The sequence below is a fragment of the Stenella coeruleoalba genome, assembly GCF_951394435.1.
Source record: "Stenella coeruleoalba genome assembly, chromosome: 11".
NCBI lineage: Eukaryota > Metazoa > Chordata > Mammalia > Artiodactyla > Delphinidae > Stenella > Stenella coeruleoalba.
The window spans coordinates 5688892-5705562 of NC_137157.1; the positions used below are offsets into that span (position 1 = coordinate 5688892).

The window sequence follows — 16671 nt, forward strand, 5'->3', positions numbered from 1 at the left end:
GGTAGAATTCACCAGCGAACCCATCTGGTCCTGGGTTTTTTTGCAAGAAGTTTTTTGACTGTTAATTCAGTCTTTTGTTTTAGGTCTATTCAGATTTTCTGTTTCCTTTTTAGTCAGGTTCAGTAGCTTGCATTTTTTAAAGAATTTTCCATTTCATGTAGGTTATCTAATTTGTTGGCATACAATTAATTGTTCATAGTATTCCCTTAGAATCCTTTTTTTGGTGAGGTCAATAGTAATGTCTTCTCTTTCGTTCTTGATTTTAGTAAGTTGAGTGTTTCTCACTTTTTCCTGGTCAGTCTAGCTAAAAATTTGGCAGTTTGCAGATCTTTTAAAGAGCTTTTAATTTTGTTGGCTTTCTCTATTGTTTTTCTAAATTTGATTTTATTTATTTCTGCTCTAATCTTTATTATTTCCTTCATTCTCCTCACTTTGGGATTAGTTTACTCTTATTTTTCTAGTTTCTTGAGGAAGAAGGTTAAATTATTAATTTGAAATTTTCCTTTTTAATATAGACATTTACGGCTATAATTTTTACTCTAAGCACTGCTTTAGCTGCATCCCATAAGTTCTGGTATGTTGTGCCTTCATTTTCATTCATCTAAAAGTATTTGCTAATTTCTCATTGGTTATTTAAGAGTGTGTTGTTTAACTTCCACATATGTGTGAATTATCTCATTTTTTTGATACTTATTTCTGATTTCATTCCCGTGTGGTTGGAGAACATCCTTTGATGTTTTCAGTCCTTTTAAATTTATTGAGACTTGTGTTATGGCCTAACAAATGGTCTATCCTGGAGAATGTTCCACGTCCACTTGAGAAGAAGGTGTATTCTACCGTTGTTGGGTGGAGTGTTCTATAGATGTCTGTTAGGTCTAATTGGTTTAAAGCGTTGTTCAAGTGTTCTGTTTCCTTGTTAATCTTCTGGCTAATTGTTGTGTCCGTACTGAAAGTGAGCACTGAAGTCTCCAGCTATTATTGTTGAAGTGTCTGTTTCTCCTTTCAGTTCACCAGTTTTTACTTCATGTATATTGGGGCTCTGTTATTAGGTGCATATATGTTTTTTTTGCCTTCATTTATTCTTTCTCTAATGCTCTTTCTTTCTTTATGTAGGTCTGAGTTTCTGACCCATATGATTTTTTCTTCTCTCTGAAGAAGTTGTTTTACTACTTCTTACAAGCAGGTCTGCTTACAAGCAGGTCTGCTGGTGACATTTCCTCGATTTTTGTTTGTATGATCAAGTCTTTATTTGTCTTTAACTCTGAAGGCTGTTTGCTGGATACAGAATTCTAGGTTGGTGGGTTTTTTCCCTTTGACAGGTTAAACGTTTCATCCCACTCTTTCCTTGCTTGTATGGTTTCTGAAGATACGTATGTGTAGGCGTACTTTTTTTTTGTTGCACGTCTCATAAAATTTTTGTTGAAAACTAGACATTTTAAGAATGTGGCAGTTCTCAAAATCATGTTCTCCCTCCTTTCCATGTTTTGTTTGTTTAGTGACTTTTCTAAATTAACTTGGTACGGTCTGTATTGTTTGTCACGTGTGGCCACTGAAGTCCGTGACCGGTTAGCTTATTGGTCCGTGTGTGATGGGACAGAGCTTTCCTTAAACGCCTGGACGCAGCAGTTTTCCAGTCTTTGCCGAGGGGCTCTTGGTGTGTGTTGGAGCATTCTGTCAACCCTCAGCCAGGCAGTTTACAGCCTCAGCCTCCACCTCCTGCTTGCGCAGAGCCTCAAGGTCAGCCAGAGCTGGGAGCTTAGGGCCTTCTCAGGTCTTTCCTAGGCATGCTCACAGCCTTCTAGATTCCCAGGAATATGTGGGAGCTTCTCAAAGCCGCTACGGACGTCTCATTCCCCAGCTTTTCGGTTTAAGCTTTTTGGTTAGGCTATTATTTGCTCTGTCTGTTATCCACCCGTTCAGGCAGCTAAAATTTTAAACAATTGCCCCTGAATTTTTTTCAACAAATGCCTTTTGACAATAGCTTGTTCTCACTGGGCAAGCTCTGAGTCAGTTCTAATAAAGACAGCCTTGTGAGAGGGGTCTTTCAGGGAGCCATCAGGTAAGTCATACGATGAAAATTTTCTGATAATGGGGCTTGGAAGGAGCTTCAACCCCGTTCCTTCCCCTCCAGTGACCGGCAGGCTGCTGGGTTTTCACTGTGATTGTAGGATGTTGGTTTCAAGGCTGTTGCAGATTTGGGGGTGAGGGGAGATGGGAATAGGAGAAGTTAAAATGCCATACAACTTGGTGTTCATTCTGAGATTCTGGCATCTCTCATGAGTAAGCACCCCCCAGATTGCTGCAAACCTTTGGTTAATTTCCAGAGTTCTGAAACAGCTGATTCGGACAGTTTTCGCCAGTGTTCTCCTTACTTTTTTGGAGATGATTTTCAGAGGTCCTTCCTCCACCATTTTTGGTGCTCTTTTCCCCAGCTGTGCCTCTGACTGTGTGTTGGATGTACAGTGAGGCACTTCAGGAGAGCTCAGAGTACCCACACTTTCCACCCCTGCTGCCCACCCCCCCAGGAAATGAGTCACTGGTAGTTGAGGTGCAGGTGGATTTTCCTATCCAAATGCCTCTTTGTTGTCCCATTTTTGAAGATTATTGGATCTGCTGTAAAAGTGAGTCTAAAATCACAATTCTGTGTTCCCTCTAAGAATAGTCTTTGAAATATTGGCATGAAGGTCATGACTAGCGGCATTTCTACAGTCTCCAGCTGCCCTCTCAGAAGAGGAATAGATAAGAGGTTGGCCACATTTGTAGGATGTGCTTGAAGATAATGTAACCTATTTTTTTTTTTAATATCACAGGGTTTTAACGTGCAAAATGGCAGTTGTACCAGATTGGCATACTTTGTATCCTCACACACAAAAATTCACGCATTTCAGACCCCACTCTTCACCATGTAGAGTGTATTCAAGGAATGGTTTCCAAAATGTGTTCAGACCTTCTTCATGTGAGTATTCCTGAGCAAATGATGCTAACAGTAGATATCGTTACGTATGTTTAGTATGTACTAGACTCTGTACAAAGGCCTCACATGACATTTAATCCTCACAGTAAAGCTGTGAAATAAATTCTGTTATTGTCCCAGTTTTCTTTATGGGGAATCTGAGATACAGGTTTATCAAGCTACTTGCCCAAAAGTTGTATAGCTTTTAGGTAGCAGGGTTGAGATTTGTACCCAGACAGTGTGATTCCAGGATCCATGGAATTAACTACTATGTTATCTAGTATACTGCCTCACTCCTCAGTTTTTTCTTAATTAATAGGCTATATTTTTCGAGTAGGTTTTTTTTGTGTTTTTTTTTGCCGTACTGTGTGGCTTGTGGGATCTTAGTTCCTTGACCAGGGATAGAACCTGGGCCATGGCAGTGAGGGTGCCAAGTTCTAACCACTGTACTGCCAGGGAACTCCCTGAGTAGTTTTAGGGTTACAGAAAAACTGAGCTAAAGTGCAGAGAATTCCCATACACCTCTTCACTCCCCATCCCCAGTTTCCCTTATTAGCAGCATTGGCATTAGTGTGGTACATTCATTAGAACTGATGAGCCATTATTGACACATTATTAGAGTTCACACTCTTTGTGTTGTACGTTCTTTGGGTTTTGATAAACGTATAATGACATGTGTCTACCGTTACTGCTTCATACGCAGTAGTTTCACTGCCCTAAGAATCCTCTGTGCTCTGCCTATTCATCCCTCCCCGCCGCAATCCAGGCAACCATTGGTCTTCTTACTGTCTCCGTAGTTTTGCCTTTTTCAGAATGTCATTTAGTTGGAATCATTCAGTCCATAGCATTTTCACATTGGCTTCTTTCACTTAGCAATATGCACTAAAGGCTCCGTCATGTCTTTTCATGATGTGATAGTTCATTTCTTTTTTTCTCTGAATAATATTCTCTTGTATGGGGCTTCCCTGGTGGTGCAGTGGTTGGGAGTCCGCCTGCCGATGCAGGGGACGTGGGTTTGTGCCCTGGTCCGGGAAGATCCCACATGCCGTGGAGCGGCTGGGCCCGTGAGCCATGGCCGCTGAGTGTGCATGTCCGGAGCCTGTGCTCCGCAACGGGAGAGGCCGCAACAGTGAGAGGCCTGCGTACCGCCAAAAAAAAAAAAAAAAAAAAAATTCACTTGTATGGATGTACAACAGTTTATTCACTACTGAAGGACATCTTGGTTGCTCTCATGCCTTGGCAATTATGAATAAAGCTGCTATAGACATTTGCATGCAGATTTTTGTGTGGATGTAAAATTTTAACTTATTTGGATCATTCAGTTTTAAAGCAACAAAATTTGACATTATAATTTCCCAAAAATGTGTCTTTTCATTTGTCCATTCCTCCCTCCCTCCCTTCCTTCACAAACATTTTCTGAGCCCTAATATGTGACAAGAACTATCACAGGGACGGAGGATAAAGAGACGGGTCCGGTAGAGGGTCTGCCCTGAAGGATCCCACAGTCTTGAGAGGGAGAGGAGGAATTCCAGCAGAACAATACCAGTGCCGGTCCAGAAGCACGTACAAAGCGCTATGAGTGCACAGCCTGAGGGGAACGGGAAGGACTCAGTGGGACGTAGTGAAAGGATGGACCGGAAGAAAGGCATTCTAGTCAGAAGTCACGCTTGCCACCTGTGCTCACCTGCATCAGTGAGAGGCCACAGGCATCTACCAGAGAGACTATTTCAAGTGGGCCATGTGTCTGTCCAAATCTCAGGCAAGAAGGGAGAATGGATGTTGAGGGATAACTGGCAACTTCCAACACAAACATTTACCATCCATAATAAATGTCTTCCAGCCCAATAGCCCCACGCCTAGAGTGTACTTCGGATGTATCTCAGTTTAACTAGCTTTCTGACAGTACCAAGAAGAATGGAGTGAAGTGGGATTACTGGAGTAAAGGGCATCCACACCCTTAAGGCTCGTGAGCGCCACCAAATTGCCTTTTGGAAGCTTGTGCTGCACATCCGCACAAGTGATATTTACAAGTACTTGTTTCTGAATATCCTAACGCAGAATATTATCTCTTACATTTTGTCCATTTGATATGCATAAACAATATTCTGTTGTGATTTTTTTCTTTGTTTTTTTTTGTTTTTTTTGCGGTACGCGGGCCTCTCACTATTGTGGCCTCTCCCGTTGCGGAGCACAGGCTCCGGACGCGCAGGCTCAGTGGCCATGGCTCACGGGTGCAGCCGCTCCGCGGCATGTGGGATCTTCCCGGACCGGGGCACGAACCCGCGTCCCCTGCATCGGCAGGTGGACTCTCAACCACTGCGCCACCAGGGAAGCCCTTCTGTTGTGATTTTAATCTGCATTTCTCTAATGGTGAGGTTAACTTTGATTGTCAAGTTCATCATGTTTATGTCTTTCTTTTGTCAGCTGCCTGTTCATGTCCTTTGCCCATTTACCCACTGTGGGTTGGTCTTTTTAGTTATTTGTATGAGCTCTTTGTATTAAAATATTAATCCTTTATCTGCCTTATGTGCCATCAGTATCTTTTTTCATTTGTCATTTGCCTTTTATTTATGTTTTTTATGTACTGAATTATTTTTTTCTTTTCTAAATAAAAATTATATATATAGAAACAAATATATTTAAATAAAAATTATATACATACATATATAATGTCTCCTAGCACCCCTTTTCTCTCCAGAGTTGGTCACCATAAGTGTCTGGCTGGCCTGTCTCTCACGCACGTCGTGCATGCGCACACACGTGTAGATATGTGCTTATATGACTCATATTAAAGAAAGCACAATTCATGGGTGAATCTGTAAGCTACAGATATTAGACACCCTGTTTCCTTTTAAGACGTTTTTTGCTTTATGTTTATGTTTCAATTTGAATAATTTCTGTTGGCCTGACTTTCTATTCACTAGTCCTTTCTTCTACTGTGTACAGTTCTGCCGTTAAACAAATTAAATGAGCTCTTCGCTTTGATATTGTATTTTTAATTTCTAGCTTTTTCATGTGCTTTAAAAAAATAGTTTCCACTTCTCTGCTGAAATTCCCTTCGTGTTCAGCATTTTGTCAGTTTTCCCTTAATCTCTTTAACATATTTGTCATTCTTGGATTAAATACCTGATCGTTTCTACATCTGTTCTCTCTGTGGGTCTTCCATGATTCTTTTTTGCTCTTGATCAGGTCACCTTTTCTTTGTTTACTTGTCTTGCAATTTTAAAAGGATTTAACACCAGACATTTGTGTAAAGCAGAGCAGAGACAGAAGTAAATCATATTTACCACCAGAAAAAGGTGGTAAAGCCCTTCTGCTCAGGCTGCTGGTGAGGTGGGCTGGCTCAGTTTAATTTCTCAGTTGAGCTCTGTCTGGATCTGGTTGCAGCTTTGGTTAGATTCACGTGACCCCTTGTTTCAAATGCTTCCCTTCAACAGGCCTTGCGAGCTGAGCACTGCTGAGACTCCAGCCATCTCTGCTTCAGAGTCCAGCTGCCAGCTTGGCATCCTGTGGCGGGCTCTCTGCTTTCCAGCCCTCCTGCCACTTTTGGAGGGTTTCTGGGGAGCTCTGTTTGTCCTCCAGCTCAGCTGCTAGCTTCGTGCACCTTAGGAGGTCGCCCTCCGCCCTGCCGCCCTGCCTGCAATTGCAGGGGCTGCTGAGGTGCACTCGGTGAGGGCCCCGTACGCTTCAGAGGGGTTTGCCGCTGGTCTGTACTCAGGCACGGTGAGCAGCTGCCTGACACTTCGGGAAGACCCTGCATCCCTCGGGGCATATCGCACAGCTCTCCTGCCTCACTCCCAGCTTTGGGGTGCTTCCTGTGCAACGTGTGAAGGCCCACGAGGACGGGTGCAGACTCGCTCTGTGACTGAGGCTCTTGGGATGCAAATCCATGGGATCGGTCCACATGGCTACTAAGCAATCGCTTGTTTTCTCCATCCCCCTGTGTAGGATGAATCTGCTTCTCTGCCCAAGGCTCTTCAAGGGTGAAAGGAGTCATGGGTGTTTTCTCTCTGAGGAGTGGCTGGTCCTTTCTGGAGTTTAGTTTATTTGTACCCTCAGTTCTTTGGTGGGTTTCAAACCCCTCTCTTTTTTTAGCTTATCCTACTTGTTCTCATTGCAGGGTCAGAATGACAATCTGCTGTGACTTTCTGTATCCTAAACGGATGTAGAAAATTTTGTCACATTCCCCTCCAGAAAGATCATATCAGTTCGTACTCTCCCACCAGCAGATTGTGCAAGTTCGGCTACCGCTTTCATTTTAAATTCCAGAAGTTGCATTAGGCTTGCGAAATAAAAAGTCTGCCCTCAAGTAAACTCAAATAGTTTCAAAGCAATATTTCTGATACTTCAAAATTAGAATTTTTTTTTTTTTTTTTTTTTTTTTTTTGCGGTATGCGGGCCTCTCACTGTTGGGGTCTCTCCCCGTTGCGGAGCACAGGCTCCGGACACGCAGGCCCAGCGCCCATGGCTCACGGGCCCAGCCGCTCCGCGGCACGCGGGATTCTCCCGGACCGGGGCACGAACCCGTGTCCCCTGCATCGGCAGGCGGACTCTCAACCACTGCGCCACCAGGGAAGCCCCAAAATTAGAATTATTGATTGCCAAGATGGGGCTGCTTGGAAAGCACCTGAAAATGCGCATGAAAATTCTGAAAAAAAAGATTTCAAGATGGAGACATAAAGACATAAAGGGGTCCCTCTGTGACGCTGGGTTCAGGAGGAGGAATTCCAGGCTGGGCGGGCAGAGGGAGAAATACTCTTCACCAGCTGATGTGGAGCCCTGCAGCTCCGCCACGTGAATCAGCTGCTTCTGAGGTTTGAAGCGACAGTCAGAAACGCAGAGGGATGCAGGCAGCCACTCCTGCACATTGAGCATCCTTGGAGTTCTCGTGGGAGATTTAAGACCCTTCTCCCCCAGGCTCTGTGCCCAGCCCTCTTCTGCCTGTCTGTGTTCTCCTAGGTGAACATCTGGTTCCACATCCCGAAACACCACCCGTAACAAACAGCAGCTCCGTTGTGACCCCCATCCTAAGCTCCCCGGCTGCCCCCCACCTCGTTGGTTTGTCCTGCTGCCTTTGCGGCACTTGGCACTATCTACCGTTACCTCATCATTCATTTGTCTGTTTCTTGTTTTGCTTCCCCCTCCAGAGTCTAAGCTTTCCAAGAGCAGAGCATCCTAAATGAATGATGGTCACCAAGCCTTTGCAATCTCATTAATAGATATAAGAGATTTACCAAGCTACCATGGTTCTTAGCCTCCTCTTTACCTACTAGGTTATAAAATATCGAAAGGGACTAATCACATCTTCATGTTTATGATACTGATTGGCACCATGAGTTAATTTGTAGTTACTGTGTTTGTAGGGTGTCAGCTGCCCTTTGGTGACACGGGGACTCTGGGACCTAAACCCTTAGAGCTGGGACCCCTTTCCTCACCAGGAAGTGCAGGCGCCCTGCAAGCTCATTCGGGAACTAAACATTCTTCATTATCCTTTAGTATCCAGTGACACTCACCTCTTCCTTGTCTTTGAAAGGAAAAGGTTGTAGATTTAAGAATTACATGTTTTCCCCTCAAAAATTGGCAAGGGGATGAAAAGTGAATATAATATTTTGAAGATTTATTTGAGATAAAATTGATTCTTAACTAAGTTTTATTTCAATATCCATGTTTTTCACTTGTGACATAGGTCCTTTATAGGGAAGATTATCTCCGCTCTTTTTTTCTAATGTTACTACTATTACTTTATATTGATTGAAATGTAAATTTCAGAGGTGCCACAAATGACTGCAGATTTGCAATTGTGGGTCATCTACTTGTAAACCTAGATGTAGTGGAAGAAATACTGTTTAGAAGTTTGTTGGATTCTAGTACACAGTGAAATGCTGTTTATTGTCTTAGCTTTAAGAGCGTTTAATAAATAGCTGTCTCTCTTTTATAGCCACAGCTGTTGCACATCCAATACTGTCATCCTTAGATATAAAGCGGATTTTATTTCAAAAAATTACTGATAAAGGAGATGAGTTGAAGAAAGCCTTTCACCTGCTCGACATCAGTAACAACATGACAGTGACAAAGAATGAACTGCGAAGAGTCATCACAACCTTCCTGCTGCCTCTCACGAGAGAACAGTTTCAAGATGTGCTGGCTCAGGTACAGTGCGGAAAAGACTCAGAATCACCCAGTATGGAGGGGGGGATGCAGCATATTACAGGAGCATGCAACCTCGTCTGGCTTTCCCCCACTGTCCCAAATAGAGTTTTGTTTGTCACAATTCAATTAAATTCTGGCAGGTTTGGGACAGTTATCATGTGCTTGGGTCATATTTTGTGTGTAGCACTATTATAGTCATATTAGTTTATTTTTTAAGGCTTCCATATAAAGAGTATTTGGTCAACATGTACTTTGAAACTTAGTATTTGCGTTTGTTCTTACCTGAAGTGGTTATTGAGCATCTACTGTATGCTCAACCCAATGCAGAGCAATCAGACAGTTTTCAGCTATTATTTCTTCAAATATTTTTTTCTACCTCTTCCTCTGCTCTCTCGGACATTTTGGTATTGTCTTCCAGACCCCTGAGGCTCTGTTCATTTTATAAAATATTTTTCCTGTCTATATTTCGGATTGCATAATTTTCATTGATGTGTCTTCAAATTCACTGACTCTTTCTTAGCATCTCCATTCTGCTATGAAGTCCATTCAGTGAATTTTTAATTTTAGACATTGTATTTTTCAGTTTTAGAGTTTTCATTTGGTTCTTTTTTAATAATTTCTGTTTATCTGCTTAGATTTCTTGGTTTTTCTTTCAATTATGAGCATATTTCTTTGACTACATTGAGCGTAGTTAAAATAGCTGCTTAAAAGTCCTTATCTGGTAATTCTAACATCTGGATCATCTCAGGGTTGGCCTGCTTTGATTTTTTTCCTTTGAGAAGGGTCGCATTTCTCTGGTTCTTCATTTTTGAGCATATTTGGATAATATCCCAGACTAGTGCTATTCAATAGAAATATAAAGTGAGTCACATAAATAATTTTAAATTTTCCAGTAGCTACATTACAAAAATAAAAAGAAATAGGTGAAATTAATTTCAATAATATTTTTATTTGACCAAATAAATGTATCTAAAATATTATCTCATTTCAACATGTAATCACTATTTAAAATTGGTAATAAGATATTTTACATTCTTTTCTGTGTACTAAGTCTACAGAGCCTGGTATGTACTTTACACTTACAGAAGACCTCAATGCTGACACCAAATTTCCATTGGAAATACTTTATCTGTATTTAGATTTCATAAAAGTTGCTGTTGAAATATTAGATTCATATACCCGGTCATTCCAAACTTAAAAGTTTTCCCAAAGCGAAGTTAATTTTAGAATTTAAATCAATTAACATGAAACTTAACAAACGGTTCAGCTCATCAGTTGCCCTAGCCACGTTTCCAGTGCTCGGGAGTCACATACGGCTCTGGCTGTTCATTAAACGGTGCAGCGCTAAACGTCACGAATGCTGTGCTGTGGAGACTCTGGATTCTGTTATATTCCTCAGAGACTTTTGATACTTTTGCTTTGACAGGCAGTTAACTTGCAAATTCTCCCTCACCTGCAGTGGGCAGTCATTCATATCTTGATTCAGCTTTCTGGTCTTTTGCTGGGACTCTTGAGTCTGACCTGCACACACATGGTTCAAGTGCCAGCTGGAAGTGTGGACAGAGCGCATACACAGAAAGTGTTGCTCCTCCTCTTTCAGGTTCCTCTCACATTGTTTTTTGTTTTGCTTTTTGTTTTGTTTTTGTGGTACATGGGCCTCTCACTGTTGTGGCCTCTCCCGTTGCGGAGCACAGGCTCCGGACGCGCAGGCTCAGCGGCCATGGCTCACGGGCCCAGCCGCTCCGCGGCATGTGGGATCTTCCCGGACTGGGGCACGAACCCGCGTCCCCTGCATCGGCAGGTGGACTCTCAACCACTGCGCCACCAGGGAAGCCCTGCTTTATTGTTTTTAAAAAAGCAATCACAAAGTCACAGACAAGTTGGAAGTATAGTGCAAAGAACAATTTTCTCTTTCGTAAGCCATTTGGGGGTAAGCTGCTCCATTACCTCAAATATTTCAGTGTATGTTTCCTTAAAACCAGAGCCCTGTTCTATACACCCACAATCCAGCCGTCATGGTAAGGATAGTAATGGCAGCCGTCTCAGCCCCAGGCCCCAGGTCACAATCATGCAGTGCATTTGGCAAGTCTCCTATAGTCTAGAACACTTCTTCAGTCTTTCCTTAGTCTTGAGGACCATAACACTTTGAAGATTGCAGACCTGTTATTTTGTAGAGTGTCCCTGACTTGAGTTATCGGATGTTTCCTGATGACTAGATTCAGGCTTGCATCTTTGGCAGGAATGTCACAGAAATGACGCTGTGCTCTTTTCAATGCTTTTCTTAGCTTACAGGTGATTTCCGTCTGTCCCATTACTGCTGATGTTCACTGCGGTCACTTGATTAAGGTGGAATATATCAGGCCCATTTGTCTTTTTCCTGGTGGAGTGTTCTTTATCTACTTTGTAATTAATAAGCATTTTGTGGGAGAAACTTTGAAACTATGTAGATATGCCATTCCTCACCAAACTTTCATGTATTCATTTACTGTTTATATGTTTGCAGGGACTCAAGATTTCCTGTTTTATTAAGTGGCTTATGATCCATTATTTTCATTATTTATTTTGATGTTTCAATGGTCCCTAATATAGCCAGTAGGAGCCCCTTTATGCTGGTTTCTGTGTCCTTTTGACATGTCCCCATCATTCTTTGAGCACTTCCTTACTTTCTGATACAAGATATTATAAACTCACCTGTACTTTCCTTGCCTCGGTCCCAGAATCGTCCATTTCTCCAAAGAGCTCTGGTTCCTTTTAATGGAACAAAAGTAACCAGAATCTGGGATCTGAGTATACCAGAGCTGCTCTTTGCTCCAGGCCCTCTAAGTGGGCAGAGCCCTAGGGGATATATTCCATATATAAACATATATACACATTTACATACACTTATATCTACGAGTATTTCTATATCAATCTATATATTGAAAACCGTGAGTTCACACCAATACCGCCAATTCTAACCCAGTACCTCAGGGTTCATTGTAATTTTCTCACTTTCTATGTTTGTAACTACCGTTTTAGACAATGAGCCACTTGGCTTCTGTGTTCTGAGTATATTCACTTATTTGATCAGCCTCCCTGGCATGTGACTCATCTCCCATGTCCAGCACCTCCACCCCCAGGTGGATGCCCTCTTCCTCCAACCCTGCTCTGGAGCATGGCTCCCCCATGTTGCAGATGCCACTTTTGTCTGCCCCATCTAATGACTGTAGGACTGAATTGTGAGGGAACAGACAGGGAAGGAGGGAAGGGGAGGAATGATGAAGAGCTTTTCTCTTCTTCTTTTAAAAAATGTATCCCCTTTATTCACTTCCAGAATTTCACAAATAGTATATATTGATTCTTTTACATGTCACCTTTTATTGTATCTGCATTTTAAATAAAAGCTTTATAAAGATATAATTTACATATCATAAAATTCACCATTCAAAAATGGACAAGTTCCTGGTTTTTCATATATTCACAGAGTTGTGCAACCATCACCACCATCTAATTCCAGGACATTTTATCACCCCCAAAAGAAACTTTGTACTCATTAGCAGTCACTCCCCACTCCCCTTCCCCTAACCCCTGACATCCATTAATCTATTGATACCTTAAGTCACAACAGATTGCCAATTCTGGAGAGTTCATAAAATGGAATAATATAATATATGATCTTTTGTAACTGGCTTCTTTCACTAAGCATAATGTTTAATTATGCTAAGCATCCATGTTATAGCATGAATCGGTATTTCATTCCTCATTATGGCTGAATAATATTCCACTGCATGGATACACTGCACTTTATCATCAGCTGATGGATCTTTGGGTTAATTCCACTTTTTGGCTTTTGTGAACAATGCTGCTGTGAAATTTCATGTACAAATTTTTATGTGGACATATGTTTTCACTTCTCTCGGGTACATACCTAGGAGTGGAATTGCTGTGTCATATGGTAATGTTCTCTTGCTTTTAAAGAACCTTTGTCCTCACAAATATCACATGTTTCCTCATAACCTTGATTTAACTGTTCCTTTCTTTATACCAAATGGAAAGTTAAAATATTATTTCCTGCTGATATCTCCCTATATTCATGATCTAATCTTAATTTAAAATTTTGCCAGCCTTCCCAAGCTAATCAGCTATGCAGGAAGAGGAAAAGTACAGAAGATGTGAAATGTGCATCCGTTTTTTAAAAGCTACATCTGTTTTTAAAAGAAGTCACTGAGAACTGTAGAACTTAAGAGACTTTAAAAAACAGGTTCTGATAGTCTATCTTATAATCAGGACGTTTTTCTAGAACCTTGAGCTCCTGTGACCCCCTCCTGTATAAACCAAGGAGACTGCAGTGTGATGCCTTTTCAGGAGGCCAGGTTCATTGGGAATGAAGAGCAGGGGTTCTCTTCCTAATCCCTGGAGTTCACAGTGTGTGTCCCTTTTCTAGATCTTTTCATGACTAATCCAGGTGGTGATACAGACTTTCTTTTTCAATAGTTAATATAAGCTTAACTGGAAATACATAAAACAGGTAAAATATTTCATGGGAATCTCACCCTTAAAATTAGAAATGAATTTTTCCAGTTATAGTGAATTTACTTTAGCTTTAACTTTATTTCAAGAACCATGTCAAGAATGTTTGAACGTCAGGGTGTTTTGATGATTGATCAGGGCAAGAGTGATGAGGAGGCATTGCTTGTAACCTGCCTTATACCTTAGTTTCATTAATAGTAAAATGAATTTTTAAAAAATGTGGCTTCAGTCTCTGAATATTAATATAAACATTTTAAAAGAGGTTGAATTGGTAAATAGATTCCAGAGAAACTGAAAGCATTTCCACTAAGATCAGGAATAAGACAAGGCTGTCCACTCTCACCACTCTTATTCAACATAGTTTTGGAAGTTTTAGCCATAGCTATCAGAGAAGAAAAAGAAATAAAAGGAATCCAAATAGGAGAAGAAGAAGTAAAGCTGTCACTGTTTGTAGATGACATGATACTATACGTAGAGAATCCTAAAGATGCTACCAGAAAACTACTAGAGCTAATCAATGAATTTGGTAAAGTAGCAGGATACAAAATTAATGCACAGAAATCTCTGGCATTCTTATACACTAATGATGAAAAATCTGAAAGTGAAATTAAGAAAACACTCCCATTTACCATTGCAACAAAAAGAAAAACATCTAGCAATAAACCTACCTAAGGAGACAAAAGACATGTATGCAGAAAATTATAAGATACTGATGAAAGAAATTAAAGATGATACAAATAGATGGAGAGATATACCATGTTCTTGGATTGGAAGAATCAACATTGTGAAAATGACTCTACTACCCAAAGCAATCTACAGATTCAATGCAATCCCTATCAAACTACCACTGGCATTTTTCACAGAACTAGAACAAAAAATTTCACAATTTGTATGGAAACACAAAAGACCCCGAATAACCAAAGCAAACTTGAGAATGAAAAATGGAGCTGGAGGAATCAGGCTCCCTGACTTCAGACTATACTACAAAGCTACAGTAATCAAGACAGTATGGTACTGGCACAAAAACAGAAATATAGATCAGTGGAACAGGATAGAAAGCCAGAGATAAACCAACACACATATGGTCACCTTATCTTGATAAAGGGGGCAAGAATATACAGTGGAGAAAAGACAGCCTCTTCAATAAGTGGTGCTTGGAAAACTGGACAGGTACATGTTAAAGTATGAAATTAGAACACTCCCTAACACTGTACACAAAAATAAACTCAAAATGGATTAAAGACCTAAATGTAAGGCCAGACACTATCAAACTCTTAGAGGAAAACATAGGCAGAACGCTCTATGACATAAATCACAGCAAGATCCTTTTTGACCCACCTCCTAGAGAAATGGAAATAAAAACAAAAATAAACAAATGGGACCTAATGAAACTTAAAAGTTTTTGCACAGGAAAGGAAACCATAAACAAGACCAAAAGACAACCCTCAGAATGGGAGAAAATATTTGCAAATGAAGCAACTGACAAAGGATTAATCTCCAAAATTTATAAGCAGCTCATGCAGCTCAATAACAGAAAAACAAACAACCCAATCCAAAAATGGGCAGAAGACCTAAATAGACATTTCTCCAAAGAAGATATACAGATTGCCAACAAACACATGAAAGAATGCTCAACATCACTAATCATTAAAGAAATGCAAATCAAAACTACAATGAGGGGCTTCCCTGGTGGCGCAGTGGTTGAGAGTCTGCCTGCCGATGCAGGGGAAACGGGTTCGTGCCCCGGTCCAGGAAGATCCCACATGCTGCGGAGTGGCTAGGCCCGTGAGCCATGGCCGCTGAGCCTGTGCGTCTGGAGCCTGTGCTCCGCAACGGGAGAGGCCACAACAGTGAGAGGCCCGTGTACCGCAAAAAAAAAAAAAAAACTACAAATAGAACCACCATACGACCCAGCAATCCCACTACTGGGCATATACCCTGAGAAAACCATAATTCAAAAGGAGTCATGTACCAAAATGTTCATTGCAGCTCTATTTACAATAGCCAGGACATGGAAGCAACCTTAGTGTCCATCGACAGATGAATGGATAAAGAAGATGTGATATATATATATACAATGGAATATTACTCAGCCATAAAAAGAAACGAAATTGAGTTATTTGTAGTGAGGTGGATGGACCTAGAGTCTGTCATACAGAGTGAAGTAAGTCAGAAAGAGAAAAACAAATACCGTATGCTAACACATATGTATGGAATCTAAGAAAAAAAAAAAAGGTCATGAAGTACCTAGGGGTAAGACGGGAATACAGGCACAGACCTACTAGAGCATGGACTTGAGCATATGGGGAGGGGGAAGGGTAAGCTGTGACAAAGTGAGAGAGTGGCATGGACATATATACACTACCAAACATAAGGTAGATAGCTAGTGGGAAGCAGCCGCATAGCACAGCGAGATCAGCTAGGTGGTTTGTGACCATCTAGAGGGGTGGGATAGGGAGGGTGGGAGGGAGGGAGACGCAAGAGGGAAGAGATATGGGAACATATGTATATGTATCACTGATTCACTTTGTTATAGAGCAGAAACTAACACACCATTGTAAAGCAATTATACTCCAATAAAGATGTTAAAAAAATTTTTAAACAGTACAATAAAAAAAATGTGGCTTCAGTCTCTGAATATTAATATAAACATTTTAAAAGAAGTTGAATTGGTAAATGGATTCCAGAGAAGGAAAACTAAGTTCCGTTCTGGTCCTGGTGGTTGTGCTGGGTTGGGGAAAGAGAAGTCTTTGAAGGTACTTATCAACATACTGGATGTGGATTTACAAACTACACTCCCCCAGCCCCAGTCTAAGAATTGCTTTCAGTGATTCATCAGTGGACAGTTTTGATTCTCCAACATTTTTGCCAGAATAGCAAATACTGGAGAGGTGATTTGGGTTGTCTAAGCGCTTAGTTTTGTAGACCAGTCATTGCAAATGTGTATGTGCCACATTAGAATTTGCATTAGACCATAAGTAGCAATATGAAATGTGACAAAAGCGTCAATAGATTTTTAAAAATAGTTATTTATTGTTTATTTTTGGCTGCGTTGGGTC

At 41.0% G+C, this 16671-nt stretch overlaps 1 long non-coding RNA gene across 1 annotated transcript in view; it reads left to right on the forward strand.

The window, feature by feature from the left end:
- LOC307194060 overlaps positions 1 to 9028 on the forward strand; it is a 35114-nt gene extending 26086 nt beyond the window's left edge. Inside the window, exon 3 of the long non-coding RNA XR_013830490.1 lies at positions 8892 to 9028. This is a non-coding gene — a long non-coding RNA (uncharacterized lncRNA). The remainder of the gene's footprint in view (positions 1 to 8891) is intronic.
- Positions 9029 to 16671: the final 7643 nt, after the last annotated feature.